Source organism: Schistocerca americana, chromosome 1 (assembly GCF_021461395.2).
Source record: "Schistocerca americana isolate TAMUIC-IGC-003095 chromosome 1, iqSchAmer2.1, whole genome shotgun sequence".
Taxonomy (NCBI): Eukaryota; Metazoa; Arthropoda; class Insecta; order Orthoptera; family Acrididae; genus Schistocerca; species Schistocerca americana.
Window position 1 is genome coordinate 318299415 of NC_060119.1, and position 7488 is coordinate 318306902.

Here is a 7488-nt window from a genome sequence, read left to right on the forward strand (position 1 = left end):
ATTACTGATACTCCAGCCCCCACAATTTGCCCTCTTTGGAACTTTGTTAGGTCTTTCATGTCACATCGACCTCAGCCTCTGAATCCAAATACAAAGTGTGCAGTACTCATAAAAAACCTGCACTTATGCCTAATCCGTGCTGAACACTCACAGTCCAGCGCGACATGTGCCTTACCTGAGTTGTTGACCGTCGAACACAACCATCCCATTACTACCGCTTTCACATTATTTTGTGACACTGCCCCTTCACTGAACAAAAATGTAAATGAAATGCGAGCTAATTTAAATGGATTTTTCTTCATTTACTAATTACTGGGCTCAATCCATTAACATTTTTAGATGGAGACACTGCCCATCTTCTTGATAATATGAATTCCACCAGTTCTAGTGGTGAAAAGCACACGTTCTGAATACTGTATTAGAAATGGTCTAATTTTTTCGTTACCATCTCAAAAAAATATGGTTCTGTAATTAATTTTATGTGCATTTGCAGGTATGGGGCTGCAGTCCTAATACACACTGAAATCCCAGTAACATATCACCATCACATGCCACTAGAGGAGCCAAAACAAAATGGTGCAACTCAATGATAAAATGTATTACTTTGCAGTAATTTGTTTTCTACATTTGCAGGGGAACACCAGTGCAATATATGCTAAGTTAGTGGAAGTGCACAGCAACAATGAACCATCATCTGAAACTGGTAATGTGACACAGACCTTGTGTGGTTAGACAAGTAAGAATGACAAAGAATGAAGAGGCAGACCATTTCCATGTTAAGAATAGATAATATCAAGACACATGGGGCCCCAGTGCTTTAAGATCATCCTATTAAAACTGAGGCAACAGTGGAAAGTGAATAATTAGTTGTGGATCAATTTTTAGGACACTGTATGCCATTTTCAACATGTTAACATTACCAAATGGACACTTTTCTGTTGCCTCAAAGTGTCCTATCAACACATCCTTCCTTTCGCTGCAGTTGTCAAATTTTTTCCCCAGTTTGATTCCGTACCTTTTAATTAGTTAACCAATTTAATGACCTAATATTCACCATTCTCCTGTAGCACTATATTTCAAAAACCTTCATTTTCTTGTCTAAGCTGTTTATTCCCCTCATTTCACTTCAATACAAGGTTAAATCAGACAATACCTTCATCAAACTCTTTAGCATTTAATGTACACACTCAGGTCCACAAATTTCCCTTTTCCGGAAACATTTTCCTTGCTCACCAGTCTGCATTACACACACACACACACACACACACACACACACACACACACACTCTCTCTCTCTTTCTTTCTCTCTCTCTCCTTCAGCAACCAGTTATTTTGCTACCCAAACAAAAACTCATAGCCACTTATAAATTCTGATTTCCAAATGTAATTCCCTCAGCATCAGACTACAAATAGTCAGCAGTTTTCCTTTTGTTCGTGTTCATCTTACAACCACCTTTGAAGACACTATCCTTACAATTTGACTGCTCTTCAAATTTCTTTGACATGTGACAAAATTACCATGTCACCCGTAAACATCTAAGCTTTTATTTTTTATCCCTGAACTTTTAATTCCCTTCCCAAATTTCTGTTCCATTTCCTTGACTGCTTGTACAATGCAGAAACATCAGGGACAGATTAAAACCCTGTATCACTCTCTTCTTAGCTACTCTCTTTTTTACTCAAAACTGCTGTAATTCCTGTAACCCAGCTCCTAACCTCTTGCCTCATACCCTCACAATAGACCTAGATGCATGATCTGTTGCATATATCCAGTACCACCTACCTCAGTCCCGTCACAAGCGCCACCCACCCCATCAATGAGGAGGCCACCAGTGAAAGCAGCTGTAAGATCTACGAACTAAGCTGCAACCACTGCGTCACTTTCTACATGGGCATGAAAACTGACAGACTGTCCACAAGAAAATCCACAGCCAAAGGGTCGCTAAGACACAGTTGGACCACCCAGTTGCAGAACATGCTGCCCAGCACTGTGTGTTTCCCTTTAATGACTGCTTCACAGTCCGTGTCATCCGCATCCTTCCCAACTTTTCTGAACTGCACAGGTGGGAACTTGCCCCATCACAGTTCCTTTGTTCCAGTCACCTTCTGACGTCAACCACCACTAGCTGCCCTCTCCTCCACCTGTCATCACCTTTCCTGCTCCCACTCCAGTAATACTCACACCTATCCAGCCAGTGCACCAAAATTGTGCTTTTTCCACCTCTCCTTGCCATCGTAGCCTCCTATTGCTGTATCCAGCAGCCCTATTCTGGCCCCACCACATCCCTGCACACCCGCAATGAGAACACTAGCATCTCCCCCCACCCCTCTCCTGCTATCCTTCCCTTTCCCTGCCCTATGCCTTTTCCTTATCCCACTAGGCACACCAACTTGACTGCCACTCACATCCTACACGAGCCACAACTTTCTAACACTCCTTTTCATTGAGCCTTTCTGCAACTCAGAACCGTCTATGTGGCGCGTAGCAATCAATCCTTCCCATATTACAGTTATTATGCAACTACGACTTGTTAGACATTCATTAGTTTTGTACCTATCTCCTTTGGAACTGGAATGATCATGGTCTTCTTGAATGTTTTTTATCTTGCAATTCTGAGGGAATATTATCAACCCTACTTTTTTAAATTTTTGACAGAAATGTGCGCTAAAAAATAAGTTTACATCACTGATAGCATTTCTCACCTTCATTCTCCACTGTGACCTGTTGGAAAAGGTATTCATAATGCCACATTTCTCTTGTACATTTGGGAAAATGCAGCATATAATACAGAAAAATGTTTTATGCATGTCAAAGGAATATCCCACACTTCATTTTTAAGACCAGACCACCATAACAGCACGTATTTCGTACCTCATTTGTATGATATCCTGCTCTACAGTTCTACAAGATGGCAAGGTTAAATTAGTTGTCGAGGATATTACAGAATTTCATGCTTGGATACAATGACTGTGTAAATGCAGCCAAACTGTTTTCCTTTCTTTTATGCCACATTTTCAACTAAAATGTTAGGGAAAATGTTCCTTTTGGTGATTCTTGATTAAGGGGAAAAATCAATTACATCAAAACTAAACCTGCCAATACAAAAGTTTAAGCTAAATGCTGAACATAGCTTCTTACAACCTGAATGTCATTTATATCTGCAAATTTAAAATCAATTTTCACAAAAATATACACTTACATACTGCTGCACAACTGACCAAATTTATTAGTCACACTTGTCCCTACACATAGCAGTTATCTTTGATCACTCCTCAGCAGCCTGGAAACAACAATGTCAAACAACTTCTGAAGAAAGGTACTGGCAGCACTCTTCTACTTTTTCTATTCTTTCCAAACTGAGCAGCTTATGAAAATTAACTACGAACAACACAGAATTTAGTATAAGGTTGTTATCAGTGTGAGCTGCCTATTTTATTCATTAAGGTTTAGCTTAATTTCCTGTTTTGTTTAACTACAGGCAGCTTGAAGATGTCCAGTGAACGAAAACAATCTTAACACAATAAGTGCATAATAATACGTATGAGGTGGTTTTTATTAGTCATTAACATTTTCAGCAGTGGTGCTCAGCATGAGCATGATCTAAGTTATTCATAACTTACAACAGATGCCTCTGCAATCATCGTATCTTTTATACTACAGGAACACTATACACTGAGTTAGCCCCTGACACACAAGTGGACCATCTTGTATCAGCAGTTCAATAAATACTACTAATTGTCACTTGTTGTGGTATAAATATCGGCAAGATTAATGCAGTTTCAGTTTACGTTGCATCTCACCAATAATACAACGAAGATAATTGCACCAAAAGTGTTGAGTTCAACATTAAATCCCATTCTCTTTTCAGTCTATGTTACTAATGCATCAGTTCTATTCTGTTGCAAACACCACTCGTTTGCTGAGGACTACAGGCTGCACTAAATTCAATTTAACTGAAAATAACAAGTGGGAATCTCAGTGCTGACCTGTGCGCATTATCACAATGGATTCAGAATACAACTAAAACCACTCAAAAACCTAACTGATCCTTGGTTATACAATCAATACTGTGCAATGTTTTGGGAATCTTTACTACTCAGACCTATACGAAAATCATTTCTTCCTTAGTAAAGCCTCTAATCTGAGATGATGAATGCTACAGCCTGCAAAATGTGACGAAAGCCCCATACGAAAAAAGTAAAATAATTGGATTGCCAACTGAAATGCCAAATTCAGTCTATATCACAAAAGCAAGACCAGTGCTGCCAATACCCACACCTGAAAAATTCTCAGCTTTCAGAAGAGTTCCTTCTCAGGAAGAAAACAGGTAAGGTTTGTGAAAGCTCAGAAAGGAGGGTAGGTCACTCAGACTTCTGGGCAGGATTTGTAGACAAGGAGAAACTGTGCCTCAGATATGCCTAACACTCACCCAAATCAGTATTTTTGCTATTATTATTCCCCAATATAGCTAATTAACTGAAAAGTAACAAGAAAGGTTTGGTTAAATTTAGAGAAAAAGGTCAAACATATGGTTACAGAAGGCACACAGAAAAAAAAGTGTCATAATTACTCAACTAATTTGATACTTCTGTTATTATGAACACACAGTTTTAAATACCTTCTAACAAAGGTACATCTACATCTTGTATGTGAGTACCACCAGGATACAGGCATGTAATCATAGCCCTGCTCACTACTGTCTATATCTAGGGAAACAATACCAAAGTAACGCAGGCTTTAGGTTTTAATTTGCAGAAATAAATACTTAGTCTTCAAAGAGACCACAATTCTTTAATTACAAAATTACAGTACGTCTTTCACATTTCATTCAATACAAGTGAAGGAAAGGAAAATGGAGGATTTTCTATTTCATATTGTTTTTAGATGAAGGGAAGTGCTAAAAATTCTTTGAACACATTGAACTCCATGCCTATAGGCAAATAGTTACAAGACATTCTTGCAGAATACCAATTTTCATAAATAACAAAATGTAACTTCTTAGTCACTGTTTTGATGCACATTCTGAATTATATACAGACTTAATACGGTACCACTGCAGTACAGTATTGCATTAACTACACACACTAGTATCTAAGCTAGGTATGTTTCACACGATACTAGTATCACTTAAAAGCTAAAACTTACATCTACTTACAAAAATTGACTATTTTCAATGATATGATTCATCATCATACTTTTATCAAGTCTCTGCTTACAGGATGGTGACTGACAATTGACAAGGGTCAGGACTAACTGTGTTGCAGTGTGAAAAGCATAGCTGCACAGTACATCTCACGACAATTAATACAACTTCACAGAATCCACCTGCTAAACTGACATACCAAAGTCTAATGTCAAGTCTTTCATAAATAAAACTATGAAAATTTTACAAATGGCAATGAAGTTATTGCTCTTGGTGACAAAACGAAAAAAATATTTTGAAGCTACTGGAGTGCTTCAGATCAACTGCATATACTTAAGGCACAGAAGATGACAAATAAATGTACTCTTACTGTCATAACTTACACAAATCCAGCCAGCAACTTTCAAATCAGGTCATAAAAATAATGCCTGCATACCAGGATTAAGTACAACTGCATTAGCGCCTATCTCTTGAAGTTGAACGAGAACGACGAGGGCTGTCGCTACGAGACCTGGAGCGAGAACGACTGTATGAACGCCTGCGTGGTGTTGGTGAGCGTCGTCCACTGCGCCCCCAACCTCCACGACGACTCCTACCAGTTGACATCTCCACACGAACCCTGGTGCCACACATTCGTGTACCATCTAGAGCTCTTACTGCGTCTTCAGCATCTCTAGGGTCTTGAAATTCAATGAATGCAAACCCTGGAGGATTTCTCGCAACCCAAACATCCCTCAATGGGCCAAACTTGCTGAATGCCGATTCCAACTCATACTTCGAGGTACTGCTGCCTAAATTCCCAACATACACTTTGCAGGAAAGATCCCATTCACGATACCTGGACATCTCTGAGATCTACTGCTGATGCAAAGCAGCAACTGAATTCCTGAAATACCAAACAATTGCTATAAAATCTCTAAAAATTAAGGTGTACGCACACACACTACATATTCAATACTCGTAAAAACAGAAAAAATGAGCAACACTCAAAAAATGAATTACAACAAGCATAAGTCTTCACCTTAAGTGCATGAGCTTTCAACTTTACATTGCTATTTTAAATAATTTTGGCAAGAAAGACTTTGGATCTTTTGAAAGTATTTAACAAGGGAAACCTGTTTAATAAATTTAACAAATAAAGAGTCCATTACTCCAAATTATTTCACTTTAAAAAAATCTAACAGTATATTAAATGTTTCTAACTTTCACTTTTTAATTCCATGCAGAAACTCTAGTAAGTAAAATTCCCAAAAACCACACAAAAATATTTTATCCTGAGACACATAATTACATGTACTTACCACTACTATCTATTTAGACAATATAGCTGAAACAGTAAAACTGCAACCAAAAATTTTGATTGCAAATTTATTCAATGGCAATTCATTGAAGGACACTAATGAGAAGTCACGTAAATAAAGTTAAGCTGACAGCAGCTCACAAACAACAGAAGATTCTCAAGAACTCCCTATGAAGAGCCTTTAGGTTAATTTTTCCAAGAGTACAAATTAATTTTCTATGTTAAATAGCAGCATAACTAAGCTCACAGTTATGAACAGTGCTACAGAGTATCTGTTTTCTCAGAAAAAGTCCTCAGATCATTCTTGCACTTCTATTTTCCATCACTAATGAACTGAACTGAAGTGTTCCAACGTAGTCAAGGTAGTATTTAAAACTTTAATCATGTGACTGTTTCAAATACAGGTCACATTTAACTGAAAGGATACAATACAGAAGATATCCAACTGACAAATATCTGTAAACGTTGTGAACCTCTCAGGTATTTTAAGAAAAAAGCATTTCATTTTCAAAGCATCCTGAATACAGTTAATCAAGAGTGTTCAGTATTTGTCGATAAATATTTGTTGAAAAAATTTGAAAATATAGCTGAAGAGGAAGTTGATACCATCCCAGTTTGTCTGTTTCCAGAAGACTTTGATAAATTAAAAGAAAATACTGATTATGCTGTTTGGAGAGTAAGTGACGTCCCTTTTCTAATGTTATGACATAGTAACAGAAATGCTAATACAAATCACAGTGCTGCAATATGAGTGCAACCAACATGAAGATTCCATTGTCACTACACAGTAAAACCAAGCACTTCAACTTTCCTCGAAGAAAAAATTAAATACACATCATACCTCATTAGAAACCTGTTCGTTTGTTCCAGAGAGCTACAGTTGGTCACAAAGTAGCTTCCCAACCCTATTAGTTGCTGATACACATTACTGGTGAATATCGAACACCAAGGTGATGTAAGACCCTACTTACCTCGAAATCAATGACCAAAATAGCAAGGTAAGTGCAGTCATGAAACAAAGACATGGACGTGGAAGTTAATTCT